The sequence below is a fragment of the Uranotaenia lowii genome, chromosome 3 (assembly GCF_029784155.1).
Source record: "Uranotaenia lowii strain MFRU-FL chromosome 3, ASM2978415v1, whole genome shotgun sequence".
Classification (NCBI taxonomy): domain Eukaryota; kingdom Metazoa; phylum Arthropoda; class Insecta; order Diptera; family Culicidae; genus Uranotaenia; species Uranotaenia lowii.
Window position 1 is genome coordinate 46,534,073 of NC_073693.1, and position 17,691 is coordinate 46,551,763.

The 17,691-nt window shown below is 36.7% G+C and overlaps 1 protein-coding gene across 2 annotated transcripts in view; it reads right to left on the reverse strand.

Annotated features, from left to right (window-relative positions):
• Window positions 1–11,006, reverse strand: part of LOC129751125 (uncharacterized) — an 82,571-nt gene extending 71,565 nt beyond the window's left edge. For both annotated transcript variants that reach the window (XM_055746434.1, XM_055746430.1), the window contains exon 1: window positions 10,694–11,006. The gene's annotated coding sequence lies outside the window, so the exon portion shown is untranslated. The remainder of the gene's footprint in view (window positions 1–10,693) is intronic.
• Between the last annotated feature and the right edge of the window lie 6,685 nt (window positions 11,007–17,691).

The window sequence follows — 17,691 nt, forward strand, 5'->3', positions numbered from 1 at the left end:
AATTTCAGAGTTTGAAAGAGTCGCATTATTCTTCTCTTGACTAAACTAAGTGATTCTCAATTGTTCTAACTTGGTTTGTTAAAGTGTAAGATATCGACATGTTGACATAAATAAGTACTAGAATATTTTTTAATTATTTTTATGGACAAGACAAGAACTTTAATTAAAACAACATAAATTGGATAAAATTAAATTAAGTTTGTCGTTCAATCACTTTCCAGGTCTTATAGAGCAGATCGCTTCAACAGAGCTGAGACTATCAGGCATAATATAGCAGTGTTCAACGGCTCGTGAGGCTTAAGGGGGGGTAGGGTCTAACACTTTCAAAAAATCGATTTTTTTTATTTTTTCATTTTCTTATTGTAAAACATTTCAAGAATGTTGTGTCAAATTTTCAAGTCAATTGAAGCAAAACTGTAGAAATTATAGGCCTTTATCTCCTCCTATCTAATACTGCAAGAAAGCAAGAGCAGAAACTTCAAACGCGTTTTTCTCGAAAGCACATTTTAAAAGTCCGTGGACATCGTCATTTGAAAACTACTTATCCGATTCTTTTCAAAAATGGAACATAGGGGAGATGGGGGCATAATGGCCACCTTAAGGAAAACGGTTATTTAACCATAGAAAATAGCTATAATATGGAGGTTACATTATTGTTTCGTGTTCAGACACTTGAAAAGCCTATTCCCTAACGAGCTGAAACGTGAAAAACTAGATGAAAACGTTAAAAAATGCATTTTAAAAATTTTTGCCAAAAGCTGAAAACCAGCCACTGTGGAGGCATAATGAGAACCCCCCCTGAGGCAGTATGAGCACCATTAATCAGAGCAAGATGTGCGTTTTTGCCGGGGAATCTAGCAGCGAATTCAATTCGATGAAGTCAGGTGAGTCGTAGATTCATCAAACAAAGCAATAACAAAATAATCTAGATCTGTTTGTAGAATACAAACAATTCACGCACGCTCATACATTAAGTGCTTTGTTCGGAGGATGATGCTACTAGCCGTATAATGTAACAATAAAAAAATCGATCATGAATTGTGAATGGAAAAAAATCACCTCGAACAGAAATCTAACTCTAGTCTTTTGATTACCTCTCCGACACCTTACCAATAGGCTAAATTGTCGGATGAAAACTAGTCAAGGTGTGGCGCTATAAATCAATTTTAATTCGCTGCTAGATTCTACGGCAGAAAATGCTCATTATGCCTCGATAATATGGTGCTCTATATGTCCCTAGTCAACAAATTTAAGTAAAAACGTGTTTTAAAATGGATAAAAGGGAAAAATCAAAAATTTTATGATGGTAAAAATTGAGAAACAATGTGTACATCATGTTGCAGTGCGTACATTATAGATCAAGGTTATTTTAAGATCATAAGAGCTTATTTCGTGGTGCTCAAAAATTATAATATTTTCGTAACTTGAGAACCAAGCTAGTTTTTTTTAAATATCTCTGTAAAGATGATAAGGAGATTCCTTTTTTTGTGAAAAATTAATTCTATAGGAAGTACGAAACAAATCCTCATGAAAATTTATTTAAGAAAATACGCACTTTCGTAGAAAAGCGTAGTTCTCATTATGCCTCGGGTGCTCGTTATGCCCTCATCTCCCCTATTTTCTACATATAAAATACCAGACCTCAACGTTTTTATTTTTTGTTTTTTTTTTACTTTGGGGAGATTTTACAGGTGAAAAATGGAGGATTTTTACGTGAAAAATCGTAGTTTTTACTTCAAACAGCCACAAAAAATTAAAAAAAAAAATTTTGTTAAATAAAAACGTTGGGGTCCAGAAAAACATCTATTAAAAATATTTTGCTCTGATTTTTTGACTTCAGATGATTCTGTGCTGAAATACAGTGTCCACCGCAAATCCTGTTTTCTAAAAGGCATCCTCGAAAATGCTCCGTCACCGGATCATTTTTCAATATTTTTCTACGAAAAAATTACTAAATGTTCTTTTAACAATGCTTTGTATAATGCAAAAAAATTGAATACATTTGTTTGAACGATAGCTCTAGGAAAAAATCGTGAAAATGGTGTTTTTTTATACCTGTTAGACCCTACCCCCCCCTTGATACCCAATAAATTGCTGCTAACTCCGCAATGTATACCGAGCATTGAGATTGAATTTTGACTTTAAAACCCCTCACTCCTTTCAGAGGGGAGAAATAAAGGGGAGAGGGGGCTCCCATACAATTTTTTGATAAATCGAGAACTTTTCGTGAAAATGGAACCAAATTACGCATGGGAGTGAGATAGAGTAAATACGAAGAATGTTTCTATGATGGTTTAGTACTCTTCTCTCCTTCAAATGAAAAGATGGGAACTGAAGAGAGACTCTCATATATTTTTTTCCTGCATGGCACATGAACTAATTGAGCAAATAAAACCTTATTAAGTATGGGAGAGTATTTGGCTACGAAAAATATTTCAATGATTTTTTCTGTACTCCTTCCTTCTTCCAATGATGAGAAAGGTAGGAGGAAGGAGGCACCCATACAATTTTTTGCATAACTCGGTAACTAATCGATTAAGTGTGCCCAGATTTGTAATAAGAGGGCAGGGCCGTAGGAAGAACCGACTCATGGGGGGGGGGGGGGGGGGGGGTTTGGTAAACAATTTTTTCCTATGATTTTTTGTCTAACAACACATGAATAAAAAAATTAAAACAAATATGTTTGTAACTATCTGATTATTCATTTTTAAGTACTAACTGATAGTTTTCGTATGAAATTGTAACTTAAGAGAAGACACTAATGCCACAAGGACGGTTATATGTGATTAATAAAACCTAAAAAAAATAACTTTAGAAAAGTTGTCCTAAGCCTAAAGGGCGAGCTAATTTTTTTAATGAAACCTCTAGAAACAAAATATGAAATTTACTTTCATCGATGGTTAAATTTTTTTGAATTTATTTAACAGTCTAGTAGATCAAAGATTTTTTATTTGAGCAAAAAATAATTTGTTTTTCAGGGTAGCCTTTAATTTCTTAAAAAAAACTTATTCTATACCCAAATCAAACAAGCCCAATTTTATTGCGCACTTATTCTATACCCAAATCAAAAAAGGCCAATTTTCTAAACTCATTTGCAAATTCCAAGATTCTATCTAACTTTTAATGAAAATAAATAAAATTTTCCAAAAAAAAAAACAGTAGGAGATAAAAAAATTTCGAATCAAATTGGCTTGATGCAAATTTAAACTAAATTTATGATTTTAATTTGATAAAATTTTTTAAAAAACTGCAATTTAAATAATGTTCAACAATACTCCGAAAAAATAAAAATAAAAAAAAAGCAGATTTTTTTAGGTGAAGGTCAGGTAACTGTTTTTAGTATGGAATTGATTTTTCATAAGGAATCAATTCCATACTAAAAATCCTGGAGATAATTTTTTTTATATAATTTGGGATTCTTTGCATATATCAAAACTTGGAAAATTAACTCAAATTCCTATATTTGTGATTTTTAGCTGAATTCTGTGTAGAAACTTATTCTGATTCAAAAACTTTGAAACTTGAAAATTGAATTGACAAGCAAATTTTTAAGTTTATGTTCTCTTAAAATTCACAAGCAAAATCTTTTTCTAAATATTAAATCTGAATTCTAAACCTGAATTCATAATTGAACTTTGAATTTGTTTCCGAATTTCTATACGGTTTCTGAAATGTTCAAAAAATACGATTTCCGAATCTTAATTCCAGATCAGAATTTCATGAGCAAAATCTTAAAGCACTCATTTATGAATCTATTATTTGAATTCTGTAGTGCTGGTTTAATCTTAGTTCATTGTTTACTTTTAATCTGTTTTGTGAATCTGATTCAAATTGTGAAATTCGAATGATGAATCAGAATCTGGTTTTCAATTTTGGATCGCCACCCGGAAGCTTTAAATGTTTAAATTTTGTGTTAGAATATAGTTTAAGAACTTTCAATTTGAATAAAAAACAAAATTCTTCTTTTTCCATATTCGGAAAACTATTATCAAAATATTGAAAATGCATTTGATTTTCGAAAAACATGATTAAATTTGATATGAAATGCAAAAGCGAAGTCGAAAAAGGTTTTCAAAGCAGCTTTTCATTCCTAATTTCTTGTGATTATTTGAACTATATTAATAACTTTTATATTAATAACTATAATAACTATTAAATAAAGAATCCCTAACTTGATACAAAATCAGAAATACGAAAATATGTAGAAATACAATTTTGGTTAAGGTACACCGGGGTAAGTGGGGACGGTTTTTCGTATAGTTCAACTTTAAAAATTTATTAAAAAATCAGCAGTGGGTCAATTTTGATAAAATCGCGTTCAATGTGATGCAGAACATGTTGTTCACAAATGCTGAAGAGATGAGCTTGATAGACGCAAAGCGAAAAAAGTTATCACGTAAATTGTTATGGACGGCTGGTGTCTTCACTTACCCCGCTTTATGGGGTAAGTGGGGACGGTAGATTTTCCCTTTGATTTCTCAGGAAATTTTCAACAAATTTGTGTTTTTTTGGTTGAATACGTTACTTTATTGCTCGAACCGTCCGAAATTTTGAAAAAAGTTCATGGTACTATTAATAAGGCATCTTTTAATGATTATTGTGTGTAATCCGATATTATCGAAAATATATATGGGAGAGTGGGGAATCATGGGCCACTTTTTTTCATTGTTCCATAACTTCTTTATTATAAAAGATAAAATAAAAATAAAAAATGGTATGGTTTTCTACATTTTCAAGGTATCATAAGGTTTTTTTTTAAATTTTTTAGTAAGTTATTTTCCCTAAATTCTGACTGTTTGAAAAAAAGCAATATTTTTTGGATTTTGAAAAATGGTGGAGAATCGTGGGCCACCAAATCCAAATTGACCAAATAACATGCAAAGTTTATGAGTTGACCCAAAACTGTGATTTCCTAATTCATTTCGTTATTTAAAAGTAATTTCAGATGATGAAATAAAAAAGAGAGCTGTGTGTGATCGCATAGATTCCAAAACCTGGCTCGCGAACGTTTTGGCAAAATTCTTATATAGGATGGACAATACATTTTTCATAACTCTTCATTTGGCTTAAGAAAACTTTGCAGATAGTTAAAACGTATTTTAAGTTTTGAATGTGTATAAAATCATAAAAATATAGGTGTTTCAAGATGTGTGGCCCACGATTCCCCACAAGCTATGATTTGCAAATTGGTTGCGTTTGTGTGACCTATTGATGTTTCATCAAAAATTCCTTTTCCACGTGAAAGATCATGACAAAACTGAGATCATAAGCGTACGAGCATATTTTTGTTATGCGCTTTAGGTTCCCCATCGATGAAATAAGCGGGTGTTTTTTAAATTATGTAAGTAAATTTTTCTACCTTTTTTTAGCTTGATAAATAAAAGAAGCATATGATGCGTATTTCAGTCAACAACATATAGGAATACATGCTCACGCAAAGCGACGACGATGACAGTTGGTTTGAGATTTTTATCTCAACACACATCTGAGATATTAAAAGTGGCCCACGTTTCCCCATGGCCCACGATACCCCACTCTCCCCTACCTATTTTTGAAAAAAACAAGTACTTTTCCCAACTTTTCATGATCTGAATGCTAAATAAAGCTAAACTGTATTGAATGAAGGAGAGAAAATTGAAAAAATGTGTAAACATCAAGAATGCATAAAGCCGTCCCCACTTACCCCAAGTAGGGTTTGGAGACTCAATTTTAGATTTTTGCAAATAAACCCTTTTTTCGCAATTTTCAACCGTCGTTTCTTTTCCTAACTGGTTGTTTCGAATGTAAGGATTGTTTCAATGTAAAGTTTTTTGTCAAGAGCCAGCTAGTTCACGAGAAATTTGCGATTGAAAAAGATGCACATCAACTCCACATAGTAGTTAAAAATAGAAAATTTACAAAAAGTCACCGTAAACATCCGCAATTGTCGGAACCGTATCTCTTTTACAGTTATTGGATAGATTACAAGTAAATTTAACATTCTGCATTAAAAGTTTGAAAAAATAGCTCACAGTATTGTTTTAATAGCCACCGTCCCCACTTACCCCGCGTCCCCACTTACCCCGGTGTACCTTATATTAATATGGAACCAGAACCTCAAAAACGGGTTAATTAAAAATTGAATACTCAGACATGAATATCTATGATAATGTTGCAAAATTGGCCCGGATATTTACTATAAAATTTGGGAAAAATTCGGTCTGACCCGGTTGCCATGATTTCATTGGAGAAGCCCGGATTTTGCCGGGTTTGTTCTCATTCTCATTCTTAAATCAAACTTTAAAAAAATTGTGTTGTAATATTTTTTATTTATGCGTCCGAAATTTTTGCAGCAAGTTTCAAAAAATTATCATGAAAAGTTTTTTAAGTTTTTTTTTGAATTTTTGATGGGCAATTACTAGGTTTGTCCGGTTTTTTGCCTAGATTCCGTCGACAATTTCGAAATCAAATACCCAGATTTGGCCAGGTTTTTATATAAAACAGCCCGGTTGCGTACTGAAAAAAATCTGACAACCTTATTCTATGAACAAGAGAGCAAATTATTAAAAACTGTAGCAGAATTTTGAACTTGAAATGGGTTTTTGAGGTTTTTGTATTAGTTTTTAGTTCACATAGTTACTCTTGAATACCTTTGCTCTATTAGTATAATTTGATTATGAATTTAAAATTTTGAGTGTAGAGTAGAATACCTCGCTTGCTTTTTTGGACCCTCATGGGGGGGGGTTTAACCCCCAATCCCCCCCCCCCCCCGTTCCAACGGCCATGTAAGAGGGGTTTAGAATACGAGATGGTTCAAAACCCCTCCTTCTTTTCAATGGGGAGATAACAAGGGCGAAGGCGGACTTCCACAAAAGTATTTTTGCAAAGTTTAGGAAATAGTTTGGCAAATGGAAGCAAATTTGGCTAAATTCCTCCTCTATTCCAGCTATAAGATGGGAAACACTCGATTTACTCGAAAAGTAACTCAGCAAATGGAAGCAAATTAAATTATTCTAAATAGAACCCTCTCATCTTCCAGTTGAGAGTTTGAAAAGGTTGGAGGCTCCCATACTAGTTTTAAGAATAGGTTAACTTAACAAGTTAAAATTACATGAGAAGGTTGTTGCATTCTTAAAATGTTTCTTCAATAATTTCAGACCTCTCTCTTCATCCACGGGAACGGAAAATGTGGCTTTGGTAGCTCGAGAACTTTCTCCACATTTAAAGGGAAAAGGTGGTTTTTCATTTAAATAACACTTTTTTGTATAACTAAAAAACGTATGAGGCAAAAAAAAACAGATATTGTATTTGAAAATACAAAATCCATAATTTGACCTCATTCAGTGGTATCTTATGCAGTTCAATGCCACCTATTTTCATCACATTCACATAAATCAGAGAAAATCAGGCTGGTTTTCAAAAATCAGGGAAAAACTATGGCATATCAGGTTGTCAGGCTGAGCCTCTAAAAAATCAGGCACATTGGCAACCGTGGTCGTGAGCCACAGCCAGTCAGTTAACGATTTTTAGGAAGGCAGGTCGATTGCCTCCCGTTCAGCTGGTATAGCACGAATCTGATGTTCCACAATGGCGTATCCTGCCAGAAGATTATTTTGACTGAACGGGGAACTTGCTTGATTCTGCTTTTGTTGTAGTTGATTGGAACTTCCATAACAATCAAACTTCAGTCGGAGCTCCCATCGCAACTGAAAACTTAAGCCTTTGATTGTAACTTCTATCACCATCAAACTTTAGTCAAAACTCCCATCGCTACTGAAAACTTAAGCCTTTGATTGGAATTCCCATCAGTAAGATACGAAAATAAGTGAAGTGAACCTTCAGGAACCAGTTCATGTTGTTGTTCCTCTTGATCCACCGAAATTTTGTAAAGTGAATCTTAAGAACACTCTTCATGTTGGTCCTCCCGATCTAACGAAATTTCAAAAAGTGAACCTACAGAAAATTCTTTATGTTGGTCCTCCCGATCCAATGAAATTTTGTAAAGTCAACCTTCAGAACGCTCTAGATGATGGTCCTCTCGATCCAACGAAATTTCGTAAAGTGGACCTTCAGAACACTCTTCATGTTGGTCCTCCCAATCCAGCAAAAATTATGGAAGTGAACCTTCAGAACACACTTCATAATGGTCCTCCTGATCCAAAGAAATTTCGTTAAGTGAACCCGATCCAACGATGATTCGTGAAGTGAGACTTCACAACTCTCTTCATGTTGGTCCTCCCGATCCAACGATAATTCGTAGAGTGAACCTTCAGAACACTCTTTATGTTGGCCCTCTCGATCCAACGAAAATTGTTGAAGTGAACCTTCAGAACACTGTTCATTTTGGTCCTTCTGATCCAACAAAATTTCGTAATGTGAACTTTCAGAACACTCCTCATGTTGGTCTTCCCGATTCAACGATAATTCGTAAAGTGAACCTTTACAACACTCTTCATGTTGGTCCTTTCGATCCAAGGATAATTTGTAAAGTTAACCTTCAGAACACTCTTCATGTTGGTTCTCCCGATCCAACGATAATTCGTAGAGTGAATCTCCAGAACAATCTTCATGTTGGTCCTCTCGATCCAACGAAATTTCGTAAAATGAACATTCAAAACACTCTTCATGTTGATCCTACCGATCCAACGAAACTTCGTTAAGTAACCCTTCAGAACACTGTTCGTGTTGGTCCTCCCGATCCAACGATTTATCGTAATGTTAACCTTTAGAACACTCTTCATGTTGGTCCTCCCGATCAAAAGAAATTTCGTGAAGTGAATCTTCAGATACTCTTCATGTTGGTCCTCCCGATCCAACTAAATTTCGTTATGTGAAGCTTCAGAATAATGTTCATATTGGTCCTTCCGGTCCAACAATAATTCCTAAATGACCTCCACAACACTCTTCATATTGGTCCTCCCGATTCAACGAAATTTAGTTAAGAGAACCTTCAGAACACTGTTCATGTTGGTCCTCCCGATTCAACTAAATGTTGTTAAGTGAACCTTCAGAACACTCTTCATGTTGGTCCTCCCAATTCAACGAAATTACGATAAGTGAACCTCCAAAACACTCTTCATGTTGGTCCTCCCGATTCAATGGTAATTCGTAAACTGAACCTTCAGAACTGTCTTCATGTTGGTCCTCCCGATCCAACGAAATTTCGTAAAGAGAACCTTCAGAAAACTCTTCATATTGCACCATCCCATCCAACGATAATTCCTAAAGTAAACCTTCCCAACACTCTTCATGTTGGTCCTCCCGATCCAACGAAATTTCGTAAAGTGGACCTCCAGAACACTCTTCATGTTGATCATCTCGATCCAAGGAAATTTTCTTAAGAAAACCCGTCAGAACAGTGTTCATTATGGTCCTCCCTATCCAACGACAGTTCGTAAAGTGAACCTCCAGAACACTTTTCATTGAAGTGAACCTTTAGAACATTCTTCATGTTCCTCCCGATCGAATGATGGTTTGTTGAGTGAACCTGCTGAACACTCTTCATGTTGGTCCTCCCGATCCAACGATAATTCGTAAAGAGAACCTTTCAGAACACTCTCCATGTTGGTCCTCCCAACAAAAATTATGGAAGTGAACCTTCAGAACACTCTTCATGTTGGTCCTGCTGATTCAACGATAATTCGTAAACTGAACCTTTAGAACACTCTTCATGATGGGCCTCCCGATCCAACGAAATTTCGTTAAGTGAATCTTCAGAACCCTTTTTGGGGAGACACCTGGAAGATATCAAAACATAATAGCATAAATTCTTTCTTGTTTAAGTCATTTTAACTTAAAAAATGAAATATGATGTTTATGATAAATTGTTCACAAAAAAATGTATGATCGTTGCAAGCGATCGTTAAAATCCGAGCACACCATCCTTCGAATTTGGGAGGTCAAAATCTATTGAGATAAGTAAAAGTCGATTTGTTTTGAAAATTTTGTGTAGAGAGAAAAAACTCTCAATGGCAATCTGGGATGGTCAGTTCTGAATGAAAATTTGTCGTCAAAGCACAGCACTTTTTGAATAATTTATTTATTTATGTCACCTTAACTTAACATTTCACCGGCATTGTAATGCAATGATGCAATGAAAGTTGTCTCTAATTTGCAAATTATGAATCAGAAGCTTGCAATTGGGTGTGTAGGTAGGTACTGTCAAACGTGATTCTAGCGGTTACCAAACATGTGTTCTTTTGTGTACGAAATCGTATCAACAATACAGCTGATAACACACGCAGCCAACGATTGATACAGGAATGGATTCCAAATGCTCTCCATTCACACAAACACCCAGCTCGTTGTTGAGAGCTGGAAAAAAATAGCATGTCGTTGACCGAGATTGGGTTAAACTGGCGATTTTGTTCCATAGTAAAATTGAATAATTAACATATTTTAACACAGTTAAGGTTGACCGCTTCCAGAAGGCACCGGTTCCGGGAAAATGAAGCGACTGTCTTCTGGTTACTTATCATTCTCGAGACGAGTGTGTTTTTGTTTTCACGCGTACGCAGAGCGAGCCATCGATTTTTCTACCAAATTTTCTTCCCCCGAGTTCAAGGTGGCCAATAAAAAAAAATGATAATTATGATTTGGACACTTATTAGGGTACCAAATCTCATGGAAAAAACGCGTAATTCGAATCAATTCTTCCGGGAATAATGCTTTGTCTGTGAAATGTACATTTAAACCAAATGCAATGGGTAAATACCTGCAACAAAGAAGATCTTGGAGCCAGCAATCCTTATCGATTAGTCGTCGGGGTTCACACGGGGCCACCAGACGTGTATTAGTTAATGGTAGCAAAGACCGATGGCGATGGCGGAGCAAAACTCGGCCGTTCCAAGTGGCTTTGGCGATATCGCGCGAGGATGAATGGTGGAAAAAAATCGTAAGCACGATTGCATATACAATTCGTTAGCGCGAGAAATACAGAAAAAAAGAGCAGCACTAGCACCAGACCACCGCGTACAAAAACGTAAACAAAACTGGCTGACCGACACCGTCTACGGATAGCAAAAGACTGAGTCAAGACACCACCTATCCGTTGCTATGTACCGTCGACTGAGCGATTTCGTTCTTCTGTCTGCTGCTGCTGCAACAATCGGGTCAGGAATATGTGTAGGGTAGATACGCGAAGTTTCCCTCCATGTCGCGTGGTGGTCCAGCAGTCTCTATGCACGTGCAACTTTGGCCACAAGAAGATGAGGCGCGACATTCGCGTATCATTAGTTCTCGTCATGCGCATAAGCGCGTAAAGTGCGTATACAGAGTGCATGCTGCAGCTTCGATACAAGCCGACGCGATCTCAAAAGCCGATTTTCGTCTCGTCGTGTGACATTTAACAAACATTGTCATCTATTTCCTTGATTCGCCATCAGTGAATGAAATAGTTTGAAGCTATTCGATTAACCAATCGAACCACTCGAAAAAAAAAACGCGAGAGAAATAAGCAAACAAAGCAAAAATATTGACTCGAAAGCGAGCCGGCTTGGAGCGGATTTTGAAGTGTGAATCATTTTTTTTTCGTTTTTGTTCGTTAACATGATGGAAATCTCACACTTGAAACTTTGACTAAACCTACGTCGTTGGTTTTCGGAAAACGTCAAGAAGGTTTAAACAGGTGCTAAGTAAAGACGTTTAAAGTTTATGTTAATTCTCAAACAGATGGATAAACAAAAGCGAATATCGTTTCCATGTAACTCTAAATAACCTTTTTTACCAGTGTACTAGAACACTACTTATGAAACCATAGAACTTGAAAAGATGTCAGTTAAACAAAAATTTAAGATCATCAGATCCCATTGATGTTATCAAGATTCCGTCATAAACATAAAAGATCCCAACATTTAAACAAACTTATGACGGTCGCCATGAAATAAAGTGTCCAAAATATTTTTTTATCATTTCTTTTATTTTTCTGGTTCAACGAAAACACATCTTAATCATTTTTAAAATATTGATTATTATGTTCCTTCCAACTTTGTTCATGTTGCGCTGGTAAAAAGGAAATTTTTTTTGATAGAACAGTTAATATTCCAAAAAAAAATAGGCAAAATAAAGTGTCGAGCTCAAAAATCAATATAATTTTGATAAGTTTCCATCGCGAGGCCCCTCAAATTTGTTTGTTTTGTGTATTTTGACGTTTCATAAACAACTGGCTTGTCTCTGGAGTATTTAAACAGGTGTCTACATTCGAATAAGTTGTAAAATATGGAGAACGCATAAATTTCTGGTTCCATTCCGTTGTCCATCCGGAAACTGGTTGTTCGTGATGTGAATAACGGTCAAACGCACCGGGAAGTGGCCAAGCACTACGAAATCAGCAAGACAGTGATATAAAAAATCATGAAGAATATGAAAACGTTCGGATCGTAGATGGATCGCCCAGGAAGAGGACTGAAGCCCAAGACAGATGCCAGAACGGACAAGAAAATCATGCTTGAAGTGAAGAAAAACGCAATAATAACGATCCGGCAGATACAGGAAGAGCTCCAATTTTCGGTATTGCGTTGTACTGTCCGTCGCCGCATCCATGCAAAGGAGTACTATCAGATCGCAGTGAGAAGGCCTTTCATCAGCCAGGTGAACAAGGCCAAGCGGCTCAAGTTCGTCAAGGAACACGCCGATAAACGGCTCAAGTACTGGACAACATTGTTGTGGGCCGACGAATCCAAATTCGAGCTATTCAACCGGAAGAATCGGGATCATATGTGGCGCAAGTCGGGTGAGGAGCTCCAAGACCGCCATATCTAAGGAGCAGTCAAGCACGGAGGAGGTAACGTGATGGTGTGGGGGTGCTTTTCTTGGGGTGGGGTGAGCAATTTGGTAAAAATTGACGGAATCATGACAGCTGAGTCATATTTCAATATCCTGCGGGAAAACCTCGAGGTATCCCTCATCAAGGCAGGCCTCGAAGGGCGCTTCGTTTTACAGCAAAATAACGATCCGAAGCATACGGCCAATCTGATGAAGTTGTTTTCCCGTTCCTGCCGCATCAAACCTCTTGAATGGCCCCCACAAAGTCCTGATCTGAACCCCATCGAAAATCTGTGGGCCATCCTCGATGCTCTGATTGATAAGACTGGTGTGACAAATAAAAATACTTATTTTGATGCCCTGAAGCATGCGTGCGAAGAACTTGACCCACAACAAACTGCGTGGTAAGATTTTGAAGACGATTAAAGGAATTCCAATCTGTCGGACCGTGATTTGTCCAGAAAATTCGGTGCTGCTCATAGTACCGTGAGGAGAATTCAACTCCGAGAAGGAATTCCAGCCAAATCGGACCATTAAACAGGATAGTGTGGCCAAAATCCGTGCTCGGAAGCTATACGACCAGATGATGATCAAGTTCGACGGGTTTCTTCTGATGGACGATGAAACCTATGTCAAGGCTGACTTCGGGCAAAGCCCAGGTCAAAAATTTTATTTGGCAACGACTCGGAGGATTGTACCAGTCAAATTTTAATAATAAGTTTTTGTTTCAAATAAGAATATGACGTCGGAACTATACCAAAAAGAGTGTCTCCAAAAACTAATTTTGCCATCCCACGACCATTCCGTAATGTTTTGGCCAGATTTGGTAAGCTGTCATTACAGCAAAGTCGTTCAAGAATGATATGCTGAGAAAGGGGTCCAGGGTTATTTCCGAGTTGAGAACTATTTAACATACAAGTTTCAATGAATGATTGGTGAAATAACAATGCATACAGGCGAGATTTTTGGCACTTAAGGATCATATCCGATACATGAATAAAGACGAACTCGAAATTTTTGTGACATAGAAAATGTCATGCCAATTTTCTTATGATGTTGAGAATCAAACCAACATTTTAGGGTATATAATATATTTATTTCAAAAATCAAAAGAAAAGTTAATCGATGGAGCCTTAAATGTAAAATTAAACGCATTTTCGCTTGATGCTCTTCATCAAAGTCTTTACAGTGTCATCCGGTACCAGTTTCTCTGTTTTTCCCCATTTTCTTTACATATCCTTCTCGCCTTTGACTGTCTTCTTGCTCTTCCGAACTTCTCGCTTCATTATTGCCCAGTAGTACTCCACCAGGCGCAGCTCCGGACGGTTTGGCGGGGTCATGTCCTTTGGAACAAAATGAACAGAATTAGCCTCATACCACTCCAGGACACTTTTAGAATAGTGGCATGATTCCAAATCTGGCCAAAATAGCGGAGCTTTGTCTTTCTGCTGCAAGAACCGGTTAAAGGCGCTTCTCGAGGCACTCAGATTTGAAGATCTCGTCATTTACTGTACCCTTTGTCACCTTGTACACCTCAGTCCGTAAGAGCAGATGGCCTGCCAAACGAGATATTTAAAGGCGAACTTCGACATTTTCTTCTTCTTAAATTTGTCGTCCACATCGAACTTGCTCTTGCCGGTGAAAAATTTCAACCACGGAATTTGCTTAAAATCGGCTGTTATATACGTTTTGTCGTCCATCACACAGCAGCTATATTTTGTAAGCATCTTCTCGTGGAGCTGCCGTACCCGAGTTTTGGGAAGTTCTGTACCTTGGGACGTAGCTCTGCAACATGCCGATCTTTTTAGCGAAATCACTGCTTGAGACGTTGGGATTTTCTTTGATCATCCGCTTCGCCTTTCCCTCCGTATTATTGTTTGCCGGTTCTTCCAGCTCCTTTGCCGTGGTCCAACATCAACCGCTCCTGGGACCGCTTCAACACTTCACTGTTCCTTCTGGAGTTCCTCAAGGGAGTCATTTGGGTCCACCACTGTTCAACTTGTTTATGAACGATCCTTGTGATATAATTGATTCTGAATTAGTGTTCTACGCTGACGATCTAAAAATGTACCGCTCAATATCATAATATTTAGACTGTTTGTTACTGCAGCAGGATCTCGATAAATTTATGTGCTGGTGCCAAATGAATGCGATGGAAGTTAATCTGAAAAAAAGTAAGCTTATAACGTTCACTAGAAGCAGAGTTGAAATCGCACATCCTTACACAGCTGATAACACAGTACTTGAGAAAGTTGAATCCATTCGTGATTTGGGTGTGATTGTGGATAAGTCTCTAAATTTCAAGGAACATCTTGCTGTAACCAAGGCTAAAACAGTGCTGGGATTTCTGGTCAGAAACACTAAAGATTTCACCGATATTACCACTCTGAAGGCATTGTACTGCTCGCTCGTCCGCTGTAGTTTGAAGTACAACATTCAAGTCTGGGCACCAAACTCAATCGGCGGTATGAAAGTTCTCGAAAAAGTCCAGAAGCGGTTTTTGAGGTACGCACTCCCTAATCTACCCTGGAATGAACCTCAGAGACTTCCACCTTAGCATGACCGATGTGGGATCCTGAACATCGAACCGATCGGCTCACGTGCTGTGCTTCTTCGTCGCCTGTTTATATTCGACATAATATCCGGAAATATAGACAGTGCTAACCTCGTCGAAATGATACCGTATCATGTCCCATCTCGCTCTCTACGGAATTTTGAGCCTCTAAGAACAATTAATTATGGAAGAAACGAATTTTACAACCCATTTGACATATCATGTAAATTGTTTAATAAAGTTTTTGTTTGTTTCGATTATAATATAAGTAAAGATAGTTTTAAGCAAAGATTAAGAAATCAGTCTGAATGATATTAAGTTGTCGAAGACCGTGAACAATAAATAAATAAAAAAAATTAACACTCAATGGAGACGGTTGAATGGTGAATGTTTAACATTTTTCCCAACTGCAGGTGCGACAGGTCCAGGTGTTTGGAAAGAATTTGTTCTCTCGACTCGTGTTTGTTCACCTCCATTTTCGTTGAATCGAAAAACACGACTTCGAGCTTGACAGCATATGTAAACAATACACATCAATGAGAAAGTGTGCAAAATTTGGTTGATTTTTACCCAACACGCTCGAATTTTTATAACCATTTATGTTTCTTAAATAACCATTTTTTGATATTTACTTAAGAACCGCCAATATGGTTATTTTTCAATAATTTTTCCTGGAAGGATTTTAACCATTTTGGTAGTTTTCGAGTATAAACCAGAAAATGGTTGAGTAATTTGCTGTTCTCTGTATCGCCATTTTGAAAGCGATTTACATTGCAGCTGGACGCCCTTAAAGCAAATTTTTTCTCCGCAGAAGTGTATCCTATTTTCCAATAAATCGGTTCTAGGAATCGTAGAAACATCGATTTAATGATGGGGAAAGGTAAGTGATTTAAATATCATTCAAGTGATTCGAATTATTCAAGTGGTTATTTCAATTTTCATCATAAACAAAAAAATTTCAGGGTACCGATTGGATGACGCCGGTTCAATTCCGTTTGAACCACCAACAAAATTGACAAGGACGAGGACTCATTCACCGGTCCAACGCTACAAAAAGAAATGGTTTCAAAGAAGTTCAAAAGGGATCGTTTTTCTCACCATCCGGCAGAATCTGGAACGGGCCGGAATGTTCGAAAAACATCTCCCACCGGGCGTGGATGAATGGATCCCCCTCTCGTTAACGGATTGCAAATTATTAATTATGGCATTGGCCATCCGCAGCGCTCGTTGGAACTTCTCTACCGGGTGATTTGGCTGCTTTTAGTAACCAAACAAAACATTATATTGCAAACAATTTTAGTGCAAACAAAACATTATAATAAGCTATAATTTATAAGTGTAACGTAAAAGAAATGGAATAAATATTCTGACAAATCTTTTTCCCAAATTCTTTCAACAATATCAATTAATTTTACAAATCACGCAAAACTGCACTTACGATTAAAAAACAACCATTTTCTAATTGCTATGGTATCTTTCTTACGGTTAAAAAATAACCATATTTCAACTTCTCCCCGAAAAGTCATTTTATGAGTTCTCATGGAAAACTCATAAAATGGCATTTCCTGGGAAAAGGTCAAAAATGGTTATTTTTGAATCGTAAATGGTTTAATAATTTCTAGCGTGAATGGTAAAAAAGTTATGCCCTGTTGAATGTGTCACAATAATTTCGTGTTCGCCCTTAATAAAATCTAAAAATCATTCAAAATGTATTAAAGAAATACAAAACACGAAAGCTTAGGTGTGTGTTTTTTTTTAAATAGCCCTTACTCCCGTCTGGCTTTGAGGTCCCTATAATATAATAGGTATATTATTATGTGCTATAAGTCTTTCACCACCTGCTCCCCTCTGAATACTTGGGAAAAAATAAATAAAAAACATAAAATAAGAAAAATTAAATTAATTTCACTCACCCGAAATTTGTTTCCGTTCCGTTGTCGTCACTGCTCTCCACTGTCAATGTTCTCAAGATTTCTTTAACCCATGAATGGTTCTCTCTATTTCGTGAGACGCGTCTTCTAATGTGATTGAAATATACTAGAGACAATCTCTAGGTTGAAGTGTTACACAGAATTGGCTTTGACGTCATACCATGAATTGAAGCCCAATTGTACAATAATTTCTACCACACTATTTGTCACTTTTCTCAGTTACAAAACCTGCATTTTCTTCTATAATATTGATTTTTCACCACTTCTAACACCAAGTACTTTAAATAAAACGTTTGTTACACAATGAGTGAGTTGCAATTTGATAGTATTTCTATCTTATCAACCGCATAAACATTCGACTTAGGCTTGACTGTATCAATTACTTTTCTTTTACGAGCTAATTGTTCGATAACGTTTTCAGGGCCTTTGGATTCATACCGTTTATAAAATTCTAACCCACCTGAA